This window comes from Manduca sexta, chromosome 21 (genome assembly GCF_014839805.1).
Source record: "Manduca sexta isolate Smith_Timp_Sample1 chromosome 21, JHU_Msex_v1.0, whole genome shotgun sequence".
Taxonomy (NCBI): Eukaryota; Metazoa; Arthropoda; class Insecta; order Lepidoptera; family Sphingidae; genus Manduca; species Manduca sexta.
The window spans coordinates 566,360-581,646 of NC_051135.1; the positions used below are offsets into that span (position 1 = coordinate 566,360).

At 33.7% G+C, this 15,287-nt stretch overlaps 1 protein-coding gene across 1 annotated transcript in view; it reads left to right on the forward strand.

Annotated features, from left to right (window-relative positions):
• Nucleotides 1-2,374: 2,374 nt before the first annotated feature.
• The window catches only part of LOC119190036 (protein artichoke-like), a 61,925-nt gene continuing 49,012 nt past the window's right edge, over nt 2,375-15,287 (forward strand). The window contains 1 exon segment of the mRNA XM_037441036.1: nt 2,375-2,396. The gene's annotated coding sequence lies outside the window, so the exon portion shown is untranslated.

The window sequence follows — 15,287 nt, forward strand, 5'->3', positions numbered from 1 at the left end:
CTCTTCGCCATTGAAAACTAGCCTATAGCACTCAGGAGTAATGTAGTTTCCTATTAGTGAAAATAAATCAAAATCGGTTTAGTAGTTTTTGAGATTACCGCGTTCAAACAAACAAACTTTTCAGCTTTATATATTAACTAGTTTTTGCCCGCGGCTCCGCCCGCGTTATAAAGTTTTTCGGGCTAAAGTTTTCCGTTATAAAAGTCACGCTATATATTTTACCGGGAGCCTATGTTCTTCCCAGAGTCTCAAACTGTCTCCATACCAAAATTTTATCCTAATACGTTGGGTAGTTTTTGGGTTTAACACGTTCAGGCAGACAGATGCAGCGGGAGATTTTGTTTTATAATATATTTTTGTAGAACTTTTTAAGAGGAACAATCCCGTTATACATCATTGTTGCGTAACTTTAACCGTTTACGCAGCGCACGCAACAGAAGCTCTCAAAACGAATAAATTTTCCCCGTTTTTGCAAAATGTTTCATTACTACTCCGCTCCTATTGGTCATAGCGTGATGATATATAGCCTATAGCACTCCAGGAACCAAGTGCTATCCAACACCAAAATATTTTTTCAGTTCGAACCGATAGTTCCTGAGATTAGCCATTACTGCTCCGCTCCTATTGGGATTAGCGTGATGATATATAATCTATAGCACTCCACGAATAAAGGGCTATCCAACCCAAAAAGAATTTTTCACTTCAAACCGGTAGTTCCTAAGATTAGCCATTACTGCTCCGCTCCTATTGGGTATAGCGTGATGATATATAGCCTGTAGCACTCCACGAACAAAGGGCTATCCAACACAAAAAGAATTTTTCAGTTTGAACCGGTAGTTCCTGAGATTAGCGCGTTCAAACAAACTCTTCAGCTTTATATAATAGTATAGATATAGATCTCACGTAATAAGATTGTCATATTATTCTAGTGGCAGCTACTAACCTACGGAATGTGAGATTCTAGGTTTAATTCTAATCCTAAGCAACTCAAATATGTAGAAGTAAATTGTAGCTATTCTTTGCCAAAATTTAATATAAGGTGATAAAATTGCACATTGTAACAAAAGCGCGTCGAAGTGCAAGTCCATCAATTAGTTATCCTTTTTTTTATTTATTGGAGATTTCATTAGATAATACATATAATAAATTGTTTAATACAAAGGTATTTAGTATAAGACCGTGTGTTTACTTTTTAAATATTTGCAAATTACAACTTACTAGTATAAAACTATTTCTATTGTTATAACAAAACGTAATGCAGCCATTGATGTGAGAAAACAATACACTTGGAGAGTAATTTCCATACAGTCAGTAAGTCTGGATATTTAGTCGAGTATTGCAATTGTTTCTCTCAAAGTTCCCAACACCTGTTCAGCAAGTTATTGAGCCGACTTCAAAACAGTTTGAACAGCGAACTTGCCATGCGGTGAGCTCTGTTCTCGCTCTGTGATATTAAAAGCGGTAGAGTAGCTGGGTTCAGAGCCGTATTACACGTTTACTTTAAACAAGATAAAGTATAATGTTTTCTTATGTTTACGCGAATGTTAGAACATTATAATTACACAATTTTACGGAATTTGTCGCGGTTTTTTTAAATTTTAATTTTCCAATGTTTCGAATACTTTGCAGTCTTCATCGTTACAGGGTGGGAGGGGGGAGAAGTCAATATCTCCCTACTTTTTACAATTATATAAAATTTTAGATTGTTTTAGCTTTTGACACCGTGTTGAATGATAAAGTAAGACAAAATTACAAAGTTATTTCAAACGAAGTCAACATAAAATAATTGTTAGAATAGTAATCTTGTATATTATACTCTATCGTTACTTCTTTTCTTTTCTTTTTTGGAACGCTTTAAGGTTATAGCTTAAGGTCCATTTTTCATACATTTTGTTTCACCTTTAATCTGGGTAACTAAACAAGTATTGGCAAGTAAAGAATTTAAATTCACGTTTAGTTAGTGATTAGTTCTCGCAGTTGAAAGAAAAACGTAAAAATAATTAATATGCATGGATATTTCGGCCTTTAAAATTTCGTCATATAAAAATGGATCTTAAGCTATGACCTTAATGTTGTAGTGACCTACAAATAATACAAATAATATTATATGGGTCTTACGATTTTCATGATAAACATTAGTAGAGATTAACAACGTTCATTGATAAGAGAGATAATCCTAACTCCATTCTGACATACATGTGCTATATCATGTATATCAAGAAGTATAGTAATTAACTATAAGACAGGAAAAAGCTATACAGAAAAAAGCAAAACATTTTATGAAATAAAATATTTTTAGACCCTTTCGTAGACCATTCTTGAATGCCAATTTCTTGAATTATTTGTAATGATTATGTAATTTTGTTACAGATTTATACACGGATCCCTTCCTAAAGGTCAGTGAATTATCAAACCTCTGATCCCTCTTTAATTATAGGCTTTTAGGAAACATTATTTCTTGTAAATTACTTACTAACATATTTTGTTAAATTAAAAGATTGGTGAGGTAAATCATATCTTCTATTTATAGTTAAAATAAATCATATTTATTTGAATTACATCACTTTTGTTATGCATTAAAGAGAGTTGGAAGGTTAGTTCAATTTACAGATTACAGAAATAATACACAAGAAATCGAATCAATCTATAAATACGTATATTCTGGATTTGCTATTGGTAAGATATATTTTATATCCGCCTGGTTAGCGACCACCGTACACATGTGTTAAAACCCGCCATAGTGCCCACGTAAGTATGTCCCGTTCCACGATCAGCCTGTGTATATCCAGTTCCCACAGGCCGGCATAATTGTGTGTAAATCATCTCTCGTCAGTCGACATTTTATTGGACCCCACTCCACTTACCACTTAGCCGTGTCCGTAGGTATAAAAAATATATATACTAATGTGTAATTTTAATACTTTATTGGTCATTCATATTTATGTAAAGTATAAACATTCGTATACATTATGTAATATTATTGTTTATATTTGTATAAGTTACGTCAGTAGAAAAACACGGATCCCGCAATTATAATCATTTACTAATTAATATAATTGAACAATTTCAATAGACTCTTGTATAAGAGCATTTTACGGGGAACTTAATTTGCCCAATTAATTGCATAACATTTTGATGTAACTCTCAGTATGTTTTCCCCGTACGTTATTTGTATTTTATAGTAATAATTATTCAGTTAACTATTAAAAGAAAATATATGTCGAGACGAAGTTTAAATATATATTCAATAGGGGACCGGCCTATGCTTGATTTTGTACATTATTCTATGTGTAATGGCTTTAAATACGAAAAAGAAGCACTTCTGCGAAAACAGCATAAAAATTGGTTAAAAATTAGCGAGTAATTCATATTTAAAATATTGTAACGTGCAGAAATGGGCGCAATGTGGGGATATCGCTTCGTCTCTTTTTTTCGCACGCGTCGTAATTCCCGATGACGTCACATGTGGATATTTTGTCTCTTTTCTGTTTCTTGTTAATTACCCCTTCCACCGAAATTCAAATGCTTATAACTTGTTGATTTTTCACTGGATTTTAATAATTTCTTGGGTGTTATAATTTATATTATGTAAATATTGGATAATTGTTAAGAACAAAAATGAGTCCGGTACCCTATTATTGCCTGATTTTCATATTAGAAAATAATATTGTCACATTTACATAATAACATAAATATAACTCAAACGTAAGTAGTTTTATGTCATAAGGAAAGGCAACAAGCGGATATGAGATATTATTTTAAAGAGTGACCCATAAGTATGCTGCTATACTTATGGGTACATCATAGTTATGGTTGAGTATTTATTAATATTGTATATTAATTTCGGGTTTTATCGCGGTTTTTTATATTAAGTATGTGTTTTTTACGAAGTTTCGAAATCTTTGCAAGCCTTCTGGTCAAGGGGTAGACTGAGGCGTAGATCGTCTGAAAAGTCTACGTTACAATAACTAATTACATTACATAATTATTAAAAAAAAAACGCGTTAAAAACATAAAAATAGTTTTATATCGATTAAATAAAGTGTGGAACAAAGTTAGTACGGATTATTGGGCTCCGAGATTTTGTAATAAATAAAAAAAAAATACTAGAACTCCTAATATTCTGCCGATGTTACTTAAAAGAAAGCTGGTAAAGTAATGATTTTAGTACATTAAAAGTAAAATATTAAACGGACTGTCTCCGTGGCCTTGTTGTATGGCGGTTCGACCGCAGTGTTAAGGTCCCGGGTCGGGTAAAGTGATATTAAATTTTTCTACTCAGTATCGGCCCTGAATCTGGAATTTGTGCCTGATATGGCGATAGGCTCGCCCCCTTTTACACCGTGGGACGGAATATACATGTTGGAAAGTGGGTGCATCATTTGCGCCTATGCCTACCACTTCGGGGGTAAAAGGCCTGACTAAGGTTGTAAAATATTAAAACATTTCAAATTTTATAACCATAATTGATAATGATAAATTTAGCAAAATACAACGTCGCAAAATTTGTTTAATTTTAAAATTGGAATCTACGTTGCCCATTGTCAGTACTTCTTCGAATGGCGGCCATATTTAAACTTAGCAAACCTACGTCGGTGAGTCGTTCTTAAGGCAAATCCGACGGACGTGACCATTTCTGAAAGTTTCTGAACGTCGCCTGGCTAACTTGCATTTGATTCTCCAAGTTCGATATGCCTAACTAGATTGTTCGTCTAGTTAAATACTGCTCTATAAGTTTCAGAACGGAATTCTACAATTGTTAGTTGTGGAACAGGGATATTTCTTGTGGTTGTCGTCCATTTTATTATAAGGCTTTACTACGTTTTTTGGTTTGGTAGATATATTTTTCTACGTTTAGTGGTGATCAACAATAACAAAGATAACCGCTGAAATTTATAATAAAATGACTTATTAAAGAACAGGTAATCTAAAGCACAAACATTGTGGACGAGTGATAACATTTTATTTTGGACGATAAAAAAAAGTGAAATTATCTGTTTATTTTGTTTTTTATTCTTTAAGTTGAAGGACCACTTTGAATTACGTAGTATGTGATTATTTTAACCTGAGTTTGTCAATGAGAAAGATGTTCATTCTCTGGAAATATATAAGGGGTCCGAGTTACTATGGCTTTTAGGGGATAATTAACATCGTCGTATTGATGTCATAACTTGTAATTTCTAATATATTTATGAATAGAGGTGTTTGAACTCCGTCGCAGGCTTATTATTCTAACTAATTTATGGTATTTATCAAGTTTATTCTGTGCAAATCTAGACTTTATTACTTGATAAATGATTGTCTGGTGACACAAGTCGAAATGACATTTGATAAGAGTGGTGAAAAATAGTTTTCATAATCATTTAAATAAATGTTTTATATGTTTGAGTTACGATCGAGTGTTGCGAGGTTGTATTATTTGAAAATGGGCAATAATTGTTAAAGAAAGCAAATATCTCTAAGCCTATTATTGTGTAATTTTTTTTGGCAATTCAAAATAGTTTCATCGTTATTATTTTATGTCTTTATGCGACTTCCACGTTGGTTTGTTGTATACGTACGTATATTTATGTATTTTATTTTTAAAAAGGTTATAACCGGACACACATTATGTACAACGTACATAATCGCAATTATAACCCAAAAACTTATTTTCCGGAGAGATTAATTGATTATTGAATTAAGGATTTATATTCGATATTTCTGGTTTTTGTGCAATGTCAAGTTCTGCAGGTCCATCATATCTATTGGATTCATTTGAAAAAAATATAACGCTTAATTCGTCCTGGAAATAAAGTCTGCTATACTGTTTTACAAAGCACTGTGATAGAAAACTTCCAAACACTTTAATCTTAATCTAAATTGTTATCTAAAAGTACAAGAGAACTCCAGACGAATAATTATCTAAAGATTCCTAGAAACAGCACTCGATGATAATTTGTAAGTGGATCGTAAAGTTTTCCAATTAGAGTAATCTTAAAATGATGTAGATCTCGATGATATAGACGGAATTCTTACAATTTGCTTAGTAACTTTCGGAATAAAGTTAATGGGACTCTCGGATCACTACTAGAGCCAATTTTTCCTGGAAATGTTTTTTTAAGGCACGGAAATGAATCCCTACTACACCTGAAGGCAAGCGGATTGGGGTTCAGATAAAATGTTACAGAGATGATTGTCTCTCGTCAGTTAACAGAATTATGTCGGCCTCGTTAAAAACGGATATACCCAGATACAAACGGATATGCATTATAAAAAAATGTTTTTTGCATTAGGGTTTAAAATGTGATGAAATTTTACTTACTTATAGTTTGACTGAATTTCGAACCTATAAGTACTTTTTTAAAAGAAAATAATTATAATTATATAAATAGTCGTACATTATTTAATGGACAGGCTGTTAAATTTCTTGGAGTTATTTTTTATATTATAGACAAATAAGTAATATTTAAAATCTAAATTTGAAAAATCCCGCCATTATTAAAAAAATATATCCACTAATTATAAATAAAAAAAAAAAAACAAAAGTACAGCCAGTACCAAATCAATGACCATTAACTTACACCTAAGAGCTCTTTAAAAAATAATTTGCCAAAAATGAATTACAATGCTTTCAATCATTTTGTTAAATTCATTAAATGACATCGCTCGTCCGGTCCATTACCTCGGGACTTTGTTACGGGAATGATGTCGCTGATGTTAATTTAAAGAGTAATTTTAATTACATGTTTCATTAATTGTCATTTAGGAAATATTGTGGGCGTTCAATTTAATTTAACTTTTAACAATTACATTAATATTTCATTTGCGGATTTAGGATTGTAAATACAGTGCCGGAATTGGTTTATCTGTATTGATAGATATATTTGCACAATTGTATATTATAATTTGTTAATTTACAAATGCCTCGTAGGTTTACGATGACCATTTGCAAAATGTCAAAAGCAAATTATAAATTAAATATGATCTCTACTTTTAATATTATCACTTTTTAATTGTACAAAAGATAACCATAATCAAATTAAAATCACTAAAACAATGCTCAAAACAGGTTAGGTCAAGTGCGCAATATTAAATACACTTAAAATCATTGATTCCCAAAGTGGTCCAGGGCCCCCAGGGGTCCACGGAAGAATCGACGGCGTTCTACGTTGGCATATGACCAGGAGATGGGTTCACAAATCGTAAGTGGGGGTCTATGAAAATTTATCTAGTGTTGATAGTAAAGAACTAAAATGTCGCCTTGTCTTCATCTATCCATGTAGATAGGGGTCGTAAGAGGCATGGCGACCCCAAAATAACGACCCGCGATGGTTTAGCGATAGTTGTAATGCACTTTCTCTGCGAAACTTAAAAAGAAGCTCCATCGGAACCAGCAAAATCGGTAAAGAGGTCTATGAGAAAAAAGTTTGGGAACCTCTGACTTTAAACCAACAAAGGCATGTTAAATCGTAAACACAACTTGTCGGAACAGAAGAATACGTTTTAAATTAGCTATCTCGCTAGCTTACTTTAGAAAAGGAGAGTTTTAGAAATGAGCTCGATACTAAATCCTTTCAATAACACAATACCAGCGCGCAGCGTTAAGTGTTGGATACAATATGATCCGTAGACAACGGGCTCAGCATTGTATGTTATCGGATATGACAGGAGCTAGTGTACGTTTGTTTCTGAGGTTTTATTGTACTCAATAAAACGCAAAATAGCGAAATTAAGTTCAGTTGTTTAATCAATGAGGCATAGAATTTGATCTATGTTAATCATGGAAATAAAACGATTTTTAAAAATTGTATAAAATATATATATACTTTTGTAAAAATATACATATAAATAAAATATATGTATAATTGTAAAACGTTGATTTTTCCGACGACCGACATCTCAGTCCGCCCCGTGACCATGAAGGCTGCAGTCTTCGAAACGTCGGAAGAAAATTATTATATAAAAGTCTCCAATGAAATTTGAAAATAGTTTTATTTCAATATCTAACATTCGCATAAACATAGAAAAATACTCTACATGTTAATTTTAAAACTTAATACATCTTTTATGTTCATATTTGTATCGTAGTCTGCGTAAAGTCCGTTTTATTTGGATAGCACAGTTGATATTGTTTTTGTTAGTACGCTATTGAATGATGCAACGACTCACGTTAATCAATAGTATATTATATTTTTATTTATTTATTTTTGATAGGCATAAAACAACACAGAAGTATGTTATATATATTAAAGTTATGCTTCGCTATTATTTGATACTTGAAGTTGAAATACAATAGATATCCTTATTTTTCTGTATTATAAAAATAACTTTTTTATATCGCATGTATAGCTCTCGGTCTACACGGATCTGTTCTCACAAATCTAGCGTAAATTGATTTACCGTGTGTAACTTAAGACATCTATACGATGGTTGTTTGCACGGGTTCGATGGTACCGGAAATCCTTACAGTCAGCGGGACTGAAGCCGAATTTTCTTAACTACCTAAAGTAACAACGGCATTGGAGTTTTAATATTTATGTCAGTAGTGTTAGAGATTATTTTCAGATGTATAATATTTTTTGATTTTGCAATGTAAGGCAAATCTTGGATCCAATTCTCTGGCTCATTTCTACAAGGTTCCATGTTATATTTGATGTGAACATTGAATTATGTATTTCACATCATATTTAAGTCTTATTTAGTAAAATTGTTCAATAATTCCGAAAAATAAATAAAGGAGGAACCCTGATTTATTCTGATTTCTATTTTTATCAGCATTAAATTTTGTTATCAAATTTTACAACGTAAGTACAAATTAGTATTACAAATAGTGGGCCAGCGAATTTTTAAACCTACAGATATTTATATACAAATTCACCTTTGTCAGTACCACTAGTATCATGATGCATTTGGACGATTAAATTTAGTCTTAAATTGAATAAAACACGTTTTTTATGGCTTTGGTAATTGTGTTACACGAAACAAAGTTCGTCATATCGTATTATAGTTAAAAGCTGGAGTATTATTAAATAACTGCGTAATCGTTTGCAACGAAAAATAAGAGGTTATACTATAAGCCAGAAGCCAAAATGTTTGAAACATTGATTGGCTTGCAGTACTGAACGTTTCCGAGAAATAGATTTGTGGGTTTCGTTTGGCACTAGAATTTGATGGAAAAATATTTTAGAAATATTTCTATAATCCACAAAATGTTACATAGTATTTTCAATTTAGTTTTTTAGTTTATTAGAAGTTTGGAAAGCAATTTTATTAGAGAAAAATATGTAACAAATCTAAATTTTGTATTTAAAACAATGGTTTTTAATTAATTACTATAACAGGTATTGTAATAACAATACCTGTTATAGTAATTATATACTTTTTTATTATGGATAGAAATACATCGATAAAAACTGAGTGCAGAAATTGCGCTTCTACCTATCCTGCCGAGGATAAAAAGGCGTGGAACGATAGATAATTTTTTACAGATTATTTGGTTAATTTGTTTGTGGAATTATTTTGTTTAATTAATAGTAACGCATTTATTCTAAATCGGTATTGTTTTCTGTACATATAAAATGCCAGTCATGCCAACTTTCAGCAAATTGAAATAATTGAAGAATCTATTTATAAATCTGAAATAGGACGGATTTCTATTCTTCAATTACACTCAGTTTGGTTTAAGGGAATATCATAACTATACGTGAGATTATGCGCTTCGTATAACCGATCCTGCAGAATCCTCGATTCTACGTAAAGGATTACAACAATCTATAATGCTGACTAGCGAATGTTAGAGCAGTATTGTAGACATTTGTCTGTAGCATGAGAGGTCTGGCTCACCTGGGTAGTACTATGTTGTAGAAAAACTATGTTGATTGCTTGTTACATTAGTTACTTCGATGAGGGAGTTGTATTCGGGAGTTCTCATCTCCGACCTTTGCTGAGATTATCTTTTGATGGGCTTTTCTGTTCAGTTTCAATCCGTAGTTAGAAATTGAGCCCAGTAAAGGCCAAAGACTGAGAGCCTGGTTGGGTGTAATATTCACGTCGCGTATTGAACTACCGCGCCAAGCTACGTGTGACAGTTTTTGTGATGTTTATATATTGGGATAGTAATTCGCACTTCAAGAGCACATGGTCATCATGCATCATGATTATCCCAGCCACGTTTTCTGTCTGATGTGGTTTTTTATTGCAATGGGAACGTTTACTAATACAGTCAGTCTCATAAGTAGCTGAATAAATTCAAAATTTCAAATCGCCTATACACTTTTGTGTTCATACCAATTTTGTTTTGTTACATTAAAAGTTAAAGTACATGTTAAAGGTTTGCTTAAAGAAAAAAAAAAAAACAATTGAAACTAATGCGTACAGGCGATTTGAAGTTTTGAATACGTTTTGCTACTAATTGTACAAAATACTACTTGATACTTGAGACTCCATCACCATGTTCTTTGATTGTTACTATAGAGTGCAAGTGTAGTAACGCATCGCGTCCTACGCAAGTACTCAAACTTGTTTGACTCTAATATTATGTTAGGACGCGGGTCATGTTTGAACGTTGTGACCAATACAATATAAAACTCGTCTTTACCTAGTTGTTAGTAAGTGATCTACACTATCCATATTTTAGTATTACTGTATTAGTTATTAAAAATAGTGTCAAGCCTTTTAGTTTGGAAATAGTTACTTAATAATAACAGGTATATTGAAAAGTAATATACAATGAAAAGTCAATTTACATTGAAAGGGTAGCTATAACGTTCGCTAAGTTGGAGCTAAAACAAACTTCTTTAAACTTAACAGCTCAAGAAGACAAATGCCGTATTAAGTAAATCGTACCTAATATAATAAAAATATTAGCGGTGCGTTATATACTGTCCCATCGTTGGACACATACCTCCTCTAATACTGCGAGGGATTAGGCCTTAGTCCACGGTGATGGTGTGGGTTGGCAGACTTCACATACCCTCAAAATTCTTATAGAAAACTTCTGAGCTAGGCAGGCTTTCTTACGATGTTTTCCTTCATCATGAAAAGGTATATATAGTTCACAAATAATACTTACATAACTTTAGAAAGTCAGAGGTGTGCCTTTGGGTTTTGAACCTGCGGACATTCGACTCGGCAGTCCATTTTACTTCCAAATTGGCCACCGCTAATCTCGCTTAAAACCATAAACTTAATAATAAAATTATATGCTTTCAATTAATATGTACAGTCCTTCACACGACTCCATTTGCACTTAAAATATAAATTTACTAGCGATATTTTACATCATTCAAATTTCGTGTAGAGCTAAATAAACACAAAGAAGTTAATCAAGCTAAATGCGATTCGCATGAGAGTTTTGCGACAAAGCTCACATCTTGTAGATAAATCTTTTTACGGTAGATTTGAAGTGCAATCCGTTCTCTTCAAGGCAACGAACCGGCAAAGTATCTCACGATACCTTATGGACTGTATGGGACCGAATGAAGCCAGCATTCCACATTTATTTTGTATAGGTTAGATGAAAAATTCTTGCAGTTTATAGGGAATAATAATGATAGTAGAGAGCAGTGGCGAAGGGCTTGGATAACCCAGTTATTGTCGGCTTCCTTTTATGAATCGAATTATCATTAGAATGATTTGGAGACCGCATCCATGCATATTAGTATCTATATGTTTGTGGGGTTCTCTTTCGGAAAATTTCACCTTCCGCCACTGGTAGATAGGGCACCCGCATTGTACTTGGTTTTTAAAAACGCTGGTATAATGGCACCGGTACAGCAGTCGGCTTTCAAAAACGCTGCATTATTGGCACTTAGATGCGTTATTACTATTATAACAAACTATAATGACACGTGAAAGTAGAAGATTCAGTCCTTATTTCCATTACCATCATATAGGACATTTTATGGTACATTTGTTAGACGACAAACTTCAATCGACGCTAACGTGATATTAAGGCTGATTATGCTAATTAGGTCGACTTTAGCGTGCCACAAGAAGACGTCTATGACGCAGTAACCTTTTTATTAAAGAATCATTGGGGAATAACAATTGTCTTCAGGAGATTTGTAATGATCAAAATGTTTATACCAGTGATTAAAGAATGAATTAATTTTCTACATTTTCTTAGTAGAATAGGCTGGTATACAGCAATTGTATATAAAAAAAAGTACTTTATGTGTTATAACTGCATTTTGTGCCAATAATAAAACTCTTTTCTTTCTTTCTTTTAATTGGTCAGTATATAGTATGGAGCTGTTCCTATAAAGCCTCGGTGGCGTAGTTGTACTGTATGTGCGGTACGACAGCGCTCTGAGGTCTTGGTTTCAAATCCCAGGTCGGGCAAATTTATATTTGGGGTTTTCTACTCAGTATCAGCCAGCAGTCTGGAATTTGTGCCTGATATGGCGAGAGGCTCGCCCCCTATCACATCATGGGACGGAACACACTTGGGAATGGTGTGTGCCTTGGTTACGCCTCTGCATACCCCTTCGGGGATAAATGCGTGATGTTGTATGTGTGTCTAAATGTTCCTATAAAATAATTTGGTCATAAATATTGTCGATAAATAAATTATCGATAATATAACTTTTAACTCTCGATAAACACGACAAAATACCATCACTAAAAACGTCTAGGATAAAGTAATAAATTAATTTTAAACTTTTGTTGTTACCGAGTATGAAGTGTAACTTGTTAACCAATGTAGTGGATTTGTTAAAGCTTTTATAGAAAATGCCGCGTTTATTAAATTTAATTAAACTTCAATCATCATCGTCATACACAGACCTTTTTAACTCGTTGAATAGGAATTCTTTTGATTATATTATTAGATTCAGTTATGTGCCAAAGCAAATCTTATCTTACTTCAGCATCATCATTATCATCATCAGCCCGTTGCAGTCCATTGCTAGATATAGGCATCTCCCAAGGTACGCCACAGACCCCAGTCTGCTGCTTTATGCATTCAGTCGCTGCCTACTCTCTCGTCCCGTCATCTAGCCAGAGGGCACCCCACGCTACGTTTGCCCAGACGCGGTCTCCACACCAGAATACCTTTACTCCAGCGGTTATATGTTCTTCGACATATGTGGTCAGCTCATTGCCATTTAATTCTACCAACTTTCAGAGCTATGTTGGTAATTTTGGTTCTCTGATTCTTGGTTCTTACTTCATATAAATGTTATAAAAAAAAGGTTTTTAAAATGTTTTCATGTTTGTTAGAATCTGAATAGAATTGGATAAAATAGGATCATATCCTGGATTAACACATAGGCTGTTTTCATCTCGGGGATTTACTCACGTGGGAAATAATTGAAGTCTTTAATATGGCTTTTGGAATATACGGCGCTGACGTAGTAATGGCGGCGCAGTGGGTCGCTACAGTTGTGTAGGCCTTTTTATCTTAGGAAAGCTTCTTCAACAGGGGGAAAGCCGTGAGCAAAACCTTATATAACATTTAATCATACCTAACAAACGCGAAGGGCGTATTTTTCCGAAACGAAACTCGACAACATACAGGTAAGTACTAATATGCATGAATGCGGTGTGCCAATCGTTCTAATGATAATTATATTTTACATAAATTAAGAAAGAGAAGGCAGCAGGACTTGGGATTTGTGGACCCTTCACCACTGATACCTTAAGTAATATAATAACCATATCAGCCTTGTATTATATAAATACTGTCGTGGGACAGTATATAAATACTGTCCCACTGTTGTGCACGGGCCTCCTCTACTACTGAGAGGGATTAGGCCTTAGTTCACCACGCTGGCCTAGTGCTGATTGGTAGACTTCACACACCCTCAAAATTCCTATGGAGAACTTCTCAGGTATGCAGGTTTCCTCTTGATGTTTTCCTTCACCGTTAAAGCAAGCGATAATTCACAAAGAATACCTGCGCACATTCGTCTCGACAGTCCGTTCCACTACCAACTAGGCTATTGCCGCTTTTAAGTTATATACTCGAGTTTTATGTCTGATGATTTGAATACCGAGTTTCGATATTCAGGTTGCGATTTGGGTTTTCTATTCCAAATTTTGTATTAGTTAGCTCGTCATTCAGAGACCTTATGGCATATTATAATAATTTATTTATTTCCTTACACTTCTTTATCTTGTCAAACAGCTAGTTTCTGCAAGCTACCATTGCACATACAAACGCGAAACAACACTTACGAAACAGAATATCGTAACATTATCGTGTATGGAAAATTGGAAACTAGAAGCGTTGGCATTTCGGATCACCGGGGAACCTTTGTCGATGCACCGTCAGTGGGGTTTCTTACATGTCAGCAATACAACGCCGTAGGGACGCGGCAAATTGAAAATTGAATGGCTCTTGTTGCCGGATAAAATACAAGTACTTGTGTAGAATTGATAAAATTACAAAATCTAAACGTGCTTACAGCAAAAAGACTGTTTCTTAATTTTTCTACTCTGAGTTCGATTATGTTTTTTTTAATACTTATTTACGAAGAAAAAAAATTGAAAACCGAAAAATTTTATGTTGACAATTTCCAATTATTTTGGTTGACTTCATGACTAAATAAAGGTCTAAAATAGTGTGAAGATTAAATTATTTTCGAATGGGTTCGTCGACCGCGGAGGAATAAATATTTCTGTCAGAGTGACTGACAGCGAGGAGCTATTCTATATAGTTTGTTGCCGTGGGGAATGGGGATACTAAGCTTGTCCGTAAAATAAAGATAAAAATGATTACGGTTTCATATTGTTGAAAATACTAAAGATCACAGTTTATAATATTCCATAATAAGCTGTCTATAGGTAACTACGTGTTGCTCGCAGCTTTGCCCGCGAGAAAAGCCTTTCCCGCTACAATAGTACCTAAGTACTGTACCGATTTATACCATCACTTGTACGACGTCAGCGCCATCTATTTAAGAGATTTTATTATAAATCCCATTATCCATGGCAGTAGATTACCGGGATAAGAATTAGCCTATGTGTTAATTCAGCACATCGTCTACCAGTATGCCAAATTTCATTGAAATCTGTTCGGCTGTTTCAGCATTTACTTCTAACTAACATCCAAACATATTTACAAACACGTATTTTTATTATTGTTTTGAATGATGAGACGAGCTTGCTGTCCACCTGATGATAAACGATACGATCGCCCAAAAACAGAGAAACACCATCCAATAACCTGAATTACAAAGTCTTGTTTGGTATCCCATTGCGCTCGCCATTCTAAGATACATGAGATGTTAAGTCTTATTATGTCCAGTAGTTACACTGGCTATAGTGTTCATCAAACCGGACACAACAATGACTACATGCTT